The sequence below is a fragment of the Cydia amplana genome, chromosome 11 (genome assembly GCF_948474715.1).
Source record: "Cydia amplana chromosome 11, ilCydAmpl1.1, whole genome shotgun sequence".
Taxonomy (NCBI): domain Eukaryota; kingdom Metazoa; phylum Arthropoda; class Insecta; order Lepidoptera; family Tortricidae; genus Cydia; species Cydia amplana.
In genome coordinates, this window is record NC_086079.1 from 617074 (window position 1) to 632974 (window position 15901).

At 37.3% G+C, this 15901-nt stretch overlaps 1 protein-coding gene across 1 annotated transcript in view; it reads left to right on the forward strand.

Moving 5' to 3' along the window:
- The window catches only part of LOC134652291 (uncharacterized), a 306378-nt gene that overhangs the window by 131263 nt on the left and 159214 nt on the right, over positions 1-15901 (forward strand). The window lies entirely within an intron of this gene.

The following is a 15901-nucleotide window of genomic DNA, read 5'->3' on the forward strand; positions in this document are numbered from 1 at the left end:
TAATAATAAAGTCGCGTCAAGATCATTTTGAACACCTCGCCCGATTAGCAAATTCTGCTGCTGTGTGTACTAACTGCAGTTGCCGAAAAAAAAATACGTATACAAAGAATATTTAGGAATGTTTTTGTACTTACAAATTTTTAACAAAGTGACATTAAATGTTATAACTACGAGTACAATCATCTTTTTTTTTATATAGCCTATATTGTGTCCCACTGCTGGGCAAAGGCCTCTCCTGTCTTTCGCCACTCGTCACGGCTCACCCGAGGCAGAGGCAGACCAAAAATGAGATGGCGAAATGACCTGGACTCATTCTGTGGCGACTGGCGGGAGCATGCACAAAGCCGTGACGAGTACAATCATCTTTTAACTAAAACAAAACTTATTATTTTTCTAAATATTCACCTTTAACTTTAATACATGAATGCACAGATACCGCAGTAAAATAAATGTCAAGGTATTTTTGGGCCACCATTTAGGTAGGTATCTATAATCGTGAATCCAGCACATACATAGGTTCTTTGATCTGTAGTACATAAGTAAATGTATGTACATAGTCCAATATGAATATCAACGGTTCAATCGAACAACCGCAAGACTACCTACATACAGTGTGTAAATGTAATACGGGCAATAAATTAAACCAGATATAACGTTTATCCGTGTAATCAATAATAATAACATAATTAAATAATGGGCCCCACTGACAGATTATTAGTCCGCCGGACGATATCGGACTGTCAGTTGTTCGGAACTGTCAATTTTTTGTTCTAACTGTAAGTTTTTTTTTCAATTACACTTAATTATATACCCCGTAATTAATTTGAAAGCAGCAATGTACTGCAAACATTACGAGACATAATATGACATGACTTTACGAGATATGAGCTTGTTATATGTAAGTATAGTAACAAGCATTGACAGTTAGGTACTTTTAAAAGCTCGTAACTTGTGTGTTGACATTGCGGGCGGAATTACCTATGGTTTGGGACCTATGGTTAATATTTTCATTGTATTTCTAAGCAAAACTTATCTCAATATACTTCTTAGGTCCTATGCTAACCACCGTTCAAATATTCGCCCGTATTGGATTTACACACTGTATAGACAACCACAGAACTAGGTACAAATCATAGAGTAGAAACCACACAGAATCTCGGAAACATAGATTATATAGAACAGTATAGTTCTGATGATGTTAACTTAATATACCAGTCAAAGAGTCCATCTATTTATGCTGTGAACCAATCTTCAGATGAGTACGAACGGGGGATGACGTCTGCGGCGGTGCCTGGGTCTAACCCACTGGTTTGCTTTGGATAAGAAGTGCAACTAGTGACTTTTGTTTACATAGTTAGCAAGTTCCATAGAATGAATGAATGCATGCGACACACATGACATCACACAATATTTGCATGTCTCTATGACCAAACATGTAGCTCTATTGTATTAGTATTTAAGACCTGTATATACCATGTTTAAGCAAATAAAACTCTGAATCTGAATCTGAATCTGAATGATACTTTAGTAGGCAAACGAGCAGACGAATTGCCTTACACGCGAGCAGACGAGAGCGTTACGTCACTTCTTAATCGGTTACCGTAAAACAGAACGTAAGACAGTAATTTTTCCACTTTTAAATTTATTCTAGGCTTGATAGCATCGTTTGCAGACGTTTCTACTTGTTATTAAAAAGCGGCCAAGTGCGAGTCGGACTCGCCCATGAAAGGTTCCGTATTTAGGGGATTTATGGCGTATTAAAAAAAACTACTTACTAGATCTCGTTCAAACAAATTTTCGGTGGAAGTTTGCATGGTAATGTACATCATATATTTTTTTAGTTTTATCATTCTGTTATTTTAGAAGTTACAGGGGGGGGGGGACACATTTTACCACTTTGGAAGTGTCTCTCGCGCAAACTATTCAGTTTAGAAAAAAAAATGATATTAGAAACATCAATATCATTTTTGAAGACCTATCCACAGATACCCCACACGTATGGGTTTGATGAAAAAAAATTTTTTGAGTTTCTGTTCTATGTATTAGGGGACCCCCTAAAATTTATTGTTTTTTTTTTCTATTTTTGTGTGAAAATCTTAATACGGTTCACAGAATACATCTACTTACCAAGTTTCAACAGTATAGTTCTTATAGTTTCGGAAAAAAGTGGCTGTGACATACGGACGGACAGACGGACAGACAAACATGACGAATCCGGGTTCCGTTTTTTGCCATTTGGCTACGGAACCTTAAAAAATGAAATTGGACAATAATAATATCCTCATTATACAGCTCCTAGTTGACTGGGCTACACAATGTTAGCTCACATCAAACCCCTAAATGTGATTAGTGTGTGTCTACAGCAGTAGATGTTGTGTTCTTCGCACTAATATCTTAGTGGAGCACCAAGTAGATTTAGTTGTTGGTGTTAACGAAATTACGACGAAATTGTGGACATACAGGAATTTATTTAGTGTTTCGGGTCATACTCGTATTTTATTACAAGCTTTTACAGAACGTAGGTTCCATAGAATGACACTTTATTCGCACTTAAAAAGATTGATCGACCTCACTGGTGACCGAAGAGCTGGCAGCTTTCTCGCGCAGCGTATTAGCCTCGCTATACAACGGGGAAATGCTGCCAGCGTCTTCGGCACCATGCCAAAGGGGTCCAACTTTTTAGATTTATTTTAATTTTATTTAGTATTAGTTTTTAGTTTTAATTTAGTTTTATTTTGTTAAGTTAGTTTATTTATTTATTAATGTACATTTACCTGTTAATTTATTTATTTCATTAAAAACACTTTCATTAGTACTTTATTCGTGTAGGCCTAGCCACAAGCACTTATGAATCGTAACATATATATATTATCTTAAGCTAATTATCAGAGAAATTTATTGATGTTATTATTCCATAATAATATTGGATTATTATACAAATCGAATTTAACACAAATTTCAAAATGTCATAATCTTTTAATTCCCTCATACGACGCATTATTTTTTATTTGGCTGAGATAAGTTGTTCTAGGTTTCCCTTCTTCTCTCGACTTTTCAATTTTGTTAAGAAATGTACACTAGGAGTTCAAATATAATAATTAATGAACGTGAAGATAACGCAACAAGGCAAAAATAAATAAATAAAAATGTATCCGTAATATTTAGAACGTAATTTAATATTATCACGTACATACAGTCCCTAGATGATAATTCGTACACTAATTCATAATAGCAATTTATCGTTATACTCCAACCGACGTGCGCAGGGGATTTACGGTGTGTTCTCGAAATTAGACCGTTACAGAAACAGCCAGCTTAATGACCAGAGATGGACCTTATGTGGTTGCAATAAGGGTTACAAATTTTCTATCCACAGTAACTATACTGTGTATCTGTACTAACAGATGATTGTAGAAATGTGCACGGTGCGCCAAAATGGTCGGGCGTGGAATATTGGCGCCCGCGGGACATGTTTTAATATAATAGCGGACCCGGCGAACTTTGTACAGTCGCTATCAGATATATCGGAGCAGGCAAGGTGTTCACAAATATCTGAACACGCATCTATAGTATTTTTCAAACTCGATGGGCTGGCCTCTGCTGTTTTACCACGCTGACAATAAAATTCGCCTGACATTAACAATTTACCGTATTTAGGTACATTGCTGGTACAAAAAACAAGTAAACATTCATGCAATGTACCATCGTACCGACCCAGAAATGCACAGGGAATTCTCAGTGGTGTCACTTGTAAGTTGGTGGAGTAGCGTAAGTTCCATCACCCGCAGTCAAAAGGATCTGAAGGAAGGAAGAATCTGGAGGTCGCGAGTTCAAATCTAGCTCTTCGGCGAAGGAAAACAGTAAATTAGAAGAAATGACGCGCCGCGCGAAAATGGCGACGAAAGATATAGGCATAGCGAGGGTTTTTATCTTCTATCTCAATTACTCTGAAATTATACTACTGAAAAAAAGAATTCGACATTTAAAGTACTATTTCAAGATAAAGTATTTTTTCTTAAGTATATCTAGATGTCCTAGTTCTAGAACTGTTGTAACTGAACCCTAAAATAAAAAGAAACTAGTGCTATAAATCGAGTATTCTCAATGTCGCTTCGCAGTCTCGGCACGCGCTGCTCGTTATGACGGGTTTAAAGCTTAAAGAGATTGTCGCCAATCGATTCAGTCAGGCCAATGCACTTACTATACATTCGAGTCAAAAATCTAATACTATTTCCATACAGAATGGTTTCGCTGTTGGTTTTACTTAGGACCTTTTTTGAGTTACCTTTTTAAGACTATAAAAGTACCTAATGTTACTCTTATAGGATCACTCGTGCGTATTTTGCTAACTATAATAATATCGTATATCAAATGAAAGAGTTCATTGTGAGATTTATGAGAGTCACAAAAATAAAAGAGGGATAAATAAAATTCCCCCATCTCTACGAAAAATGTTGAACGAAATAGTCATTTACCTATGGATTACAGGAAAACCTATAAGAAAGGTCAAACGTGAGTCGATCTTAGCAAAAATTATAAAAATGTGTGATTACGGAACCTTTTTGGCGCGAATCTGATTCAAATGTTAAGGACTAGCTAGGTATTTGTCTTTGGGTTTGACCTTAAGGTTATCTTTTCTTATTTTTCTTTGTTGGGTAAGTATTGTGAAAATACGAGAACAATTTTGGAATACTCAAAATAAATTATTTGAAGTTTAAGACGCTTTCTAAATAGGTAGGTAGGTAGTAGTACCTACGTACCTATTGTTTTATATAAGTAAAGCTTTTTTTAAAAAGTTTGACGACCAGTTTATCCTAATATTGACCCTTGTACAAGAGAGATGGTATGTGTTTTTAAATCCTGATGTTGTAGTTGAAATTCGATATTGTATAGATAATATGAATCAACATTAATTTGCGCAGAGAGGAGTTGCTGTCTTAACATTATTAATAGGTATTATTAATATTGAAATTAGTTTAATTTAAAGCGATTTTTACAGCAGCAGTATCGGGCATTTATAGTTGTCTCATCGGAAGATCAGCGCTGGAAGTCGCCAGCAACATGCTGAGATGGGGCCATTTCGTGACACTTTATTTTCACTATGTTCTTTTTGTGTAATTACATAATTACACAAAAAGAACATAGTGAAAATAAAGTGTCACGAAATGCACATGTATTGCCTGTGTGTTTACGAATAAAAAACTATTGTATTCTATTCATTATACCGTTTAGTTATGCGAGGTAGGTAGTTTCTGGAGAAACCCGCCACTTCGCGCCATCGCTCTACGCAGCACAACATTCCATCTTCACCACTTAGATGGTTGGCGGTCTTCAACTGTGCGTTTCTCCAGAAACTTCCTGCCTCGCACAGCTAAACTGTGGGATGTAGGAAGAAACGCACAGTTGTTGAGGACTGTTGTCGTTCAATCTCTCTTTTCTTAGGGTCTCCCTACATATATCTGTCACCGTAAAATTGTAAAATAAATAAATAAATAAAGTTTTATTTTCAGGCATCACGTACAGTAGATAGTACAGTCACCAGCAAAAATATATGACTGTGGGCAGCCGTGCAAAAATGTCTGATGCTCCATTGGAGGCATAAGTATATGACGACACTACCTCGGTAAAAATATGTGATGCTTTGTGGCCGGCAAAAACATCATTACTCTGTATCCGCATAAATATCCGATCGGATCGCTTAAAAATATTTGATTACTCATAAAAATCAAAATTATGTGATTACTCTCATCTGGCATAAATATCTCTCCAATGTGAATGCAAATACATCGGATGGCAAACGGACCGCCTATATATCTGACACGAAATTATGAAATATGTCATCAATCGGCAAAAACGAACCATACCTGGATAGCATAGAGCCTTACATTGTTTGAAGTGATTTGACAATTCACGAAAAGAGTGCAGACTTGTCATTGCATATATCTGTCTCACATATTTCATTTGCAATTTTAAATTGTGACATAATTCAGGTAGACTTTTAACAGACAATGTATAATAAACCTCCTTCTTACATAAAAAAGAATGATGAAGAGGTCAACCTGTGAGACTGACAAGGACAAACAATAATAGCGCTTTCGCTGCTACTCCTACTGAAAGATTCATAAGACTATCCCGTTTTGTCATTTCCCCCACCCCTCATGCCAGATCCAGTTATATACTAGATTCATGATTGCAATACGTTACAATTCAAAATTATATCCAGTTTATTCCGTCAAATCGATGATAGAATTGATAGAATATAATGTGAGACAGACATATACAATGACAAGTCGGCACTCTTTTCGTGAATTGTCAAATCACTTTATACAATTTACGGCTCTATACCAAACATGTATGGTTCGTTTTTAAAGGTCGATAAAATATTTGTGATTTTCCAACGTGTCAGATAAATAGGCGGTCTGTCGTCCATCCGATGTATTTGCTTTTACAGTGGAGAGATATTTATTCCAGATGAGAGTAATCACATAATTTTTAATTTTAATAGTAATCAAATATTTTTAAGCGACCCGATCCGATATTTATGCGGATACGGACTAACGATATTTTTGCTGGTCACAAAGGATCACATATTTTTACCGAGGTAGTGTCGTCATATACTTATGCCTCCAATGAAGCATCAGATATTTTTGCACGGCTGCTCATAGTCATTTATTTATGCTGGTGACTGTACACCCATATCAAACTAAACATTAAAACTTAAAACTAAAATAAAAGCAAAGTAAAACAAGTTAAATAGTTAATTGTTACTATTTTTTGTTTCCGTTTTGATGTAGGTACTGAAAGCCAGTGCCTAAACATGTTACAAGTGATGTTGCGGCACACCGACATGAGGATGGTGTTATGCGAGCGGCGCATCCCCTCCCAGAAGGAAGCAATGCGTGCGCGTACCACTGCAAAGAAGTCAGGGATTCTGGCTTCCGCGAACATGGCAGAGGCACTGCAGGAACGCGGCAGCCCCATCAGTGTCCGGAATATATTATTATACTGCACACGGATGGCGCTGTACGATTTCCTGCAGTACCTGACCCACAGTTGACAGGTGTAGAAAGAGAGGCAATATGCATTAAATAATGTACATTTGACTCCCCTGCTACACCCGGCAAACCTGCGGGCTATCATGTTGCCACGGACAGCCAAAGCTCTTCTTTCGCGTTCCATGTCACTGTCGTCCCTCATGTCTTCCGTCAGTATATGGCCACTAAACACTCATCATATTATAATCTCGCTATTTACATTATAAACTGACGGTAGGGAGATTATAATCTAACCTAACCTAACCTACGTTAGATTATAAACTAACGGGTTCACAATCTTACGGTGTCACATCAACGCGGAATCGGAAAAAGCCGATAGAAATAACCTTTATGTCTGCGCAATAAGAGCGAAAGAGGCGTCGCGTCGGCGCGTTGGCAGGCGTCAGCCGAGCCGCGAACGACGAATTTTTCGCTCTTATTGCGCAGACATAAAGGTTATTTCTATCGGCGTTTGCTGATTCCGCGTCGATATATGTAGGGAGACCCTTAGGAAAGCCGTACCTTCATATACCTAGCTGCCATCTCCATCAAAAATAATATATACGACTAAATATGAATGGAGTAGTACAAATATGGAGACGGCCGCTTTATGACGGCACCGCTATCCTAGGAAACCAGAGCTGTAGAGCGATAGCGAGCGGCAAAAAGCATCAGCCAGGGATTAATTCAGAAAGTTCCTGTGAGCACTCCCCGTTGGTTGACTCACGCTAGACCGGGCCGGGGCCGGGCCGAAGCTTCCAGCGCTTCGTTTTCCATGGAAGCCACGTGACCACCGGTCAGCCGTCATAGAAAATGACGTGTCGGACGCCTAGACCCGGGCACGGTCTAACGTGAGTCAACCTTTAGGTACATGTGATAGAAAATGCAAAGCGAGGCTACATCTGTACGCAGTTACTACCTGTTACACAATAGCTAATTTAGTCTGCTTGACAGTCGGGACACGGTATTGTAAATCACTCGTGGATTAACCCGGCCCCGGTCGATTACGGCCATTAATGAGGTCATTAGGGCCCGCGTGGGATAGGTAATTGGGATATATTAGCATACGGTTTGCGGGGGCAAAAATACATTTGGCAAGAATACAGTACTAGTGATTAAGTAAATACATATACTATGTAATCAGGTGTTAAATTGATAATAAAAAATACATTTGGCAAGAATACAGTACTAGTAATTAAGTAGCAGCTATCAGCAGAAGAAGTTGCTAAGCGGGCGAGGTGTTCATAATTACCTTGGCGCGCTCTTATTCTCTTAACAATAAAGTCGCGTCAAGATTATTTTGAACACCTCGCCCGCTTAGCAACTATTGCTGCTGACTGTATGGGAACTGCACGCCGACTGCACGTCAACTGCAACGGCGCGCAGTTCCCATACAAGTTGCAGTCGGGTTACAGTCCGTCTGTACCGGAACTTAAAACTGGTTTTCCAAAAAAAACTGGTTGAGGAAAAACCATCATTTCCATTCTCTTAATTAATTGATTCCATAATTTTATCCTGAGATCCCTATTATTCATTTAGGATGGACGATGTTATGCAACAATGCAAATACATTATAATGAGATTAATTTATATACTTTTGGGTTAAATTGTTTTTCTGTTGCATGTATTATTTAAATATTTTTAACCCAATCTGGCCACTTACTAAATATTTATTAGGTACAATATTTGTATTGTATTGTATATATACATTAATTCCTCGTTATAATTCGCTGGGGGCCGCTTCTCTATACAAACGTATTCACATTTTCCTCTCTGGACTTTATACAAAATGTTTTCACGCAATTTGATGTAAGTATATTAATCTCAGTAATGTTAGGAGCTTTTAACTATAGGTGGCTATTTATTTGAGCTAAGTCTTATAATAGGCAAAACATCTAAATCAAATGTAGGGGGCATAGCTATGGTTAATACTAATAAAGCCAGGTCAAACGGAAATCGTATAAAAATATCTTTCGTTATTTCGTCGTCCATTCGGTCGTCCACTAAGTATGTCGTGCGCTTAAGTACCTACTGCATGCCTTAAATGATAAAATAGTTATTTACGATACAAGTGCGAAAAAGAGGAAATTCGATACGAGTTGCGAATTACCTATTCGCACGTGTATCGTACAACGTTTTACAGTACATATGACCCTTTAAAGTTTTGACATCGCACGAAAAGTGCTATTTTACTCACTAGTGCGGGAAAATAGGACCATATGTCCTGTAAAGTTACTTTTCAGTCTTGTTATTCAGCTGATTAAAAATTGCATAACATCATCCCGACTTCCCCTCTGAAAAAGCAATCAGTTTTACGTTTATAGAGATTAACTAGCAAAAGACTGGCACTGTTAAATTATTCGAAACTCGACCATTAGCGATAACCAACCTTATATTCTAGGCAATAAAGTCTACATTTTATCAAATTTTGTTAAAATCTTTTTCACAGTGGGTATTTTATCAGAGTGGCTTTTTAGGCACGTAGGCATATTTGGAGACGTGAAAGATATGCGCCCGTTAAAAAAACCTTCTAAAAATATTTGTTTTCGATCTTTTTCTTGGAGTTCGGACAGGAATTGGGAACTTTTTGTAACAATTCGAGTTGGTAACTTTTTATGGTACCTACATGTAAAAGTTCTTAAGGAGCGTTTCGGGAGTGTTTTACAGGCGGAACTTTATTTAAATTACGAATTCGTTATTTATGTACATAGAACAAAATATATAGGTACATGAATAAAAAATATATAAATTTTTTGACCCCATTTTCTCCCTTTAAAGTTTGAAAAAGACATATGCTTCTTTCAAGATTCTATCTTCTAATGCTTGCCTTGTCTGTTAATATCTACATAATGGAACTGGCGCTGTAGCCAACATGCCAATCGCTAACGCTCCGTAGCAAACGAAACGCAACTGTCACTGTGTGAGTGAACTGAGTGATAGAGAGACACAAAGCGATTCGATGGCGAAGCGATAGCGATCGTCACCTTGGCTAGGCCGCCTGTTAATATACAGTGTGTAAGTCTAATACGGGCAATAAATTAAACCAGATATAGAATTTACCCGTCTTATCATTAATTAAAATGTTTTTTTAAGTTACACTTAATTATGACCCCGAGATTAATTTTTTCCACATGTACCGAGCAGCAATGTACTGCAAACATTAAGAAACAGAAGATGACATGACATTACGAGATACGAGCTTTTTATAGTAACTGCCAACAAGCGTTGACAGTTACTTTAAAAAGCTCGTATCCCGTAACTTGTGTGGTGTATTATTATCATGCCGCGATCAGAAAGGGATTAGAAATAACAGATTTCCATACACTTACGTCAAAATCAATATGGATTGACAGCTATCTCAATCCCTTTCTAATCGCGATTCAGTAATACATTGCGGGCCGAATTATTTTGTATGGTTAAAATTTTCAATGCATTTCTAAGTAAAATCTATCTCAATATACTTTTTAGGTCCTATGCTAACCACCGTTTAAATATTCGCCCGTATTGGATTTACACACTGTATATGTAAATAAATAAATATAAGGGGAAATTACAGAGATCAACCTAGCCCCAAACTAAGCAAAACTTGTTCTATGGGTGCTAGGCGACGATATACATACTTAAAATATAGATAAATAGATACTTATATATAGATAACACCCATGACTCAGGAATAAATATTTGTGTTCATCATACAAATAAATGCCCTTACCGGGATTCGAACCCAGGACCATCGGCTTCACAGCTATAGGCGAGACCGTACGTCAAATATAAAATGAAAAGTAGGTGCGACAATTCGTCAAATGTCACTGTTGCTGACGTCACAGGCATCCATGGGCTACGGTTACTGCTTACCATCTGGCGGGCCGTATTCCTGTTTGCCACCATCATTGTATTATTTAAAAAACTTTATTATATCGGCAAAAAACAGGTGTTTCTCTTTCGAAGTTTATGATGATGATGATTACAATTGTCACACGATTTAATAGAACTTTGGGTAATTTCTTGACAGGAATTTTTTTTTTTTTTTTCATTTATTTAGGTAAACAAACAGCCACTACAAGTTATACTTATTACACTAATTACCATAATATCTACCATATGTGTGGCCCACGGCGCTTACCACTAATTACTATGAATAATGTTCATTCAGAGCTAAACTAATCACCGTTAGTCTTAAGGGCTCCCGGTGTCAACAACAACATAGAATGGTTAAATTGAAATGAGTTCTGTGTCGGAACTTCATGACAATTGTCGTGTTTCTTGTGACAATTGTCATTAGCTTCGCAAAATAAGTACTTATTACACCCCGTTATCTAATGCTCAGTTTGGGGGCAAGTGATGGGGCAGTTGCGATAATCAATATCGATAAAAAATTAAGTTGATTTACTCACTTAATAACATATAAATAGATCTGATTCATACTTAACAGAGCTCTGCTAGTGTTTTTTTAAAAATTGTTATGAAATAAAAAACTTTTATTTATTTATTATTTATTATACGTTTCATAACAAATTAACAATATTTTTTTCCATATTGCATGACGTCAAACTTCGTCGCCTGCTTGTGAAAATCCATTTCAAAAATGAAAATGATTTTTCGACCTCGACAGATGTAACTGGCAAAAACTGTAGTTTTTTGTAATGCTCTATGCAACTTTTGTTTACAACGCTGTTATCAATAGGGAATATTACGCGAAAGTCTGTGTAGGGGGCGCCACATCAACAACAAGTAAACAATCTAAGGGTCTACCGCAAACGAGAGAGTCGACATTTTGTTATCTAACCTCTCTATCACTCTTGCGCATTCGCGCGATAAAGAGGCAGATAGCCGAGTTTCGATTTCGCGTTCCCCGGTAGACACTTTGTAAGCAAACCGCCTTGATGTATCAATGTCATATTTGATTGTCTGTGAAAACTTGTCAAAAAACAGTTTAAGGTACAGTATATATAAGTTACTCTATGGTATACTTAAGTCACTAGTGCTGCACTCTGGCGGCAAAACATTGCAGTAATACTCCCTATTTGATAAATTTGCTGTTATTCATAATAGCATAAAAGCATACCATCTCCACGACAAATTTTCATTATTTCAATTTTTGCGTTCATCTCCCTGCAATATTGACGATATTCGTCAATATCAAATACAAGATTCGCCATGCTTTCTCACCGTAGGTACATATGAATGATTGTCAAAAGAATCTGTTGAAATGTCAAAGGAACAGAGAAGTAGATTTGAAAAATATTAGAAGACACGAAAAAGGTTGTATAACTTTAAAGAAAAATACTTCTTATTTCTTTACAAAATTGAAGAAACTTACTGCTCTTTGTTACTAGGAAACGGGACTTAATCGTGTACCTGTAAATTATTTTTAACTAATATTCCCCTGAAAGAAAGAAGTGATCCCTGTGAAGTGGTGGAAGAGATCCCTTATAGGGATGAGCTCGCCTTTGTACATTGTTTCTGTATCAACTGTGTTGTAACTTGTTTCGCTCGGAAAACATATAAAAACTCGAAGGTCCGCGTTTTCCCAGAGATAAGACCTAACTAGATCGATTTTTCGCCCCCGAAAACCCCCGTATAGCAAATTTCATCGAAATCGTTAGAGCCGTTTCCGAGATCCCCGAAATATATATATATATATATATATAAATAAATAAATAAATAAATAAACAAGAATTGCTCGTTTAAAGGTATTAGATAGATAAAGTGCTACCACTACACCTGCTACTAATATTTACCCCCGAACTTAAACGGTTTATACAACAATATAGGCACCTAGTACCTAATAAGTCGTCTCTGTACGATTCTATAATTTGTCGCCGTCCTATATCATGAAAAAGCTGGAATGAATGTCTAGAGCATTCACAAAATAAGAATTTTATTTTGACAAACAACCCTTTATAGATAAATATAATGAATCGACTAATAATGTGAAGCAACATCACTATTTGCCCCCAAACTGAGCATTAGATAACGGGGTGTAGTACTTATTTATTGGCGATATAATGGAGTTTTTTTTAATGAATATGTTGGCGGCAAACAAGCACACCGCCCATCCGATGGTAAGCGGTTACCGTAGTCTATGGAGGCCTGTGACGTCAGTAACAGTAGTAGTAGTAGTAGTAGTAGTAGTAATCACTTTATTGTACACAACACAGGTTTATATAATATTTACAGAAATAAAGGTACAAAGGCGAACTTATCCCTGTAAGGGATCTCTTCCAGCTAACCTTCGAGTAGTAACAGTGATGTCGACAATTGTCGCACCTGTCACCGTGGTGAAATAGGCCGTCAAAAGGTCTTATGTTGACGACTAATAGAATCAGAAGCCGAAATTAACTAACCTAACCTAAACACATGCCTCGACAAAATGCCGACAGTGCCAATAATGGGAACCTATCTGTCATCTACGCGACACCGGAAGCCGGGCCATCGTGCCCCGGAAACGAAGGCGTGCCCCAAAAATGTCCGCCAGGGGCAATTTCCTGCGCTTAAGTTTAGGGAATGGATATAGGTATTTGGGGTAAATACTAGGTCTTAGTATGTAGGTACAATATATACTGTTTGGCCCGAGGGTTAACTGGTGGAGAATGCCTTCTGGCATTAAGTTCGCCTTTTGTACAATTTTTACTGTGCAATAAAGTTTTAATAAATATAAAATAATACATAGTAGTAGTAGTAGTAATCACTTTATTGTACACAACACAGACTTACATAAAATTTACAGAAAGAAAGTACAAAGGCGAACTTATCTCTATAAGGGATTTCTTCCAGCTAACCTTCTAGTAGATGAGGGGAGAATAGAAATGTATGTGGGGTGGTAAAATCATCGACGATCTCCTTTATTGAAATCGGCTGAACACATATGATGCACATATATGATGAATGATGCTTTATTCGAAACACATACACAACAACACTAAAATAGGCTTAAATCTAGGTAAATTAGTAGGTAAGTAACAGTGCTGCGAGGGGTTCCAGAAAAGGATAACACTCAGCATGTGTCGCAGCACATGAGTTGTGTTACGACGCTGATTTTCAGTGTACCCATTGACACTTAAAACAAACACAAAACAACACAGAACATAATGATAGCGAAATAACAATTTAAACCCTACATATATTATATTGGTATTTCATTCATTTCAGTTCATTTATTCAGTCACAATTTACATTCTAGGTAGGGTGACTGCTATAGTTATTACTTATTGGCCACTACATAGTAATTGGCCACTCCTAACAAATCAGAAACAAACAACGCGATTGAATTATTATTGTTAAGAGTGGCCAATTACTACGTATGTCGTGGCCTTTAACTATATCAGTCACCCATTAACTAGGTATATGAAGAGTAAAAAAAATGTTGCTAAAATATTATGATTTTCTCTGCTTTTCCATCGTCAGGTAAAAAGTTACTGCTATTTTATATAAGTATATTTTCCCTGTTCCAAACGCCAGCGCTCGGCTAAGCCGCGAGCGAAAATGGATTACTTGCCCCGGATTCGGTGTCAGGTTAAGCTTTCACGGTTCTCAATTCTTTAGGGATCTGTATGATTCGTACGCTCTAATTTAGGTTGGTATTTCTGACCTACGTACCATATGTACCTATATAAAGGATGGCTCACGTTTAGACCGGGCCGGGTCCGGGCCGGAGCATCCGGCGCTTCGTTTTCTATGGAAAGCATCACGTGATCTGTCATAGAAAAGTAAGCGCCTGTCGGGCCGGTCTAACGTGAGTCATCCTAAAGGGGCCCACGATATCGGCTTGTCAGTTAGAACAAAAAGTTGACAGTTCCGAACAACTGACAGGCCGATATCGTCCGGCGGACTGGTAATCAGTGGGCCCCTTTTTAACATGGCTCAGGCCTGATACACTCAATAACTTTGTCAGTAGGTATAATCCCGTTTAGTAAGTACCTAAGCAATCTAAGCATCCTAAAAAGTAACTTAGTAAGTACAGTACGTTGGGTACAAACAAACTACAATCACATTAATTTATAACAATGGCAGGTGTGTCTCACTCCACGATTTCGCCGCTTTGCTACAGGTACCTAAAAGTACATCCGTTCGGCCCCAATTTTGGGGAAAGCCATAAGCCACGCGTGGCGCTGTCGCCACCTAGCGACCATATCTGTGCTGATCGTAAGATCGTAACAGACGCGTTTTGAGAGAGTGAGTCTTCTGTACTTAGTACTATTATTTATTCTGTGACAATGTACTTACTACTATTAGTTATTCATTATTCATTAATTTTATAAAATCGAATTGGATAATCATTATTGTATATAATTGCATGAAATTAAAATTAGAATCGTAGTCTATAAGTTTCGGTTTATTCTTGTACATAGTCAATTTAGTTAGTATAAAAACAATATTTGTACGCCAGTCATGGCAAAACAAGGATCGTACAAACACAAAAATGTAACACCTATATATACGCTTGTTTGACACAAATAAACATTCATTCATTCATTCATTCATTCATTCATTCATTCATTCAATGGTAATTAAAACCGCTTGCATAGTATTCAACCTTGCAGGCGATTAGTGCCGTTGATTAAATGTTGCATTATTAAGACGTTCATCTCCTTGGGATTTGATTGAATGACAATGCCTTTTGTAATACGTCTTGTGTTTCTAAAGCTCGGGGTCACTTATACTCTCATCATTTATAGTTTATGATGGTTCATTATTTTTGTAAGTGGGTAGTTTTGCACAGTGTAGTTTTTCCTCATTCACCCGTTGACCACGAACGCTGTAAACGTTGGGATGATGTACAAATTCAATATACGCGATATACTCCATTTTAATAGTTTTATTTCATAGGTAACTATCGCGGTAATCAAAGAGAATATTAAGCCCTT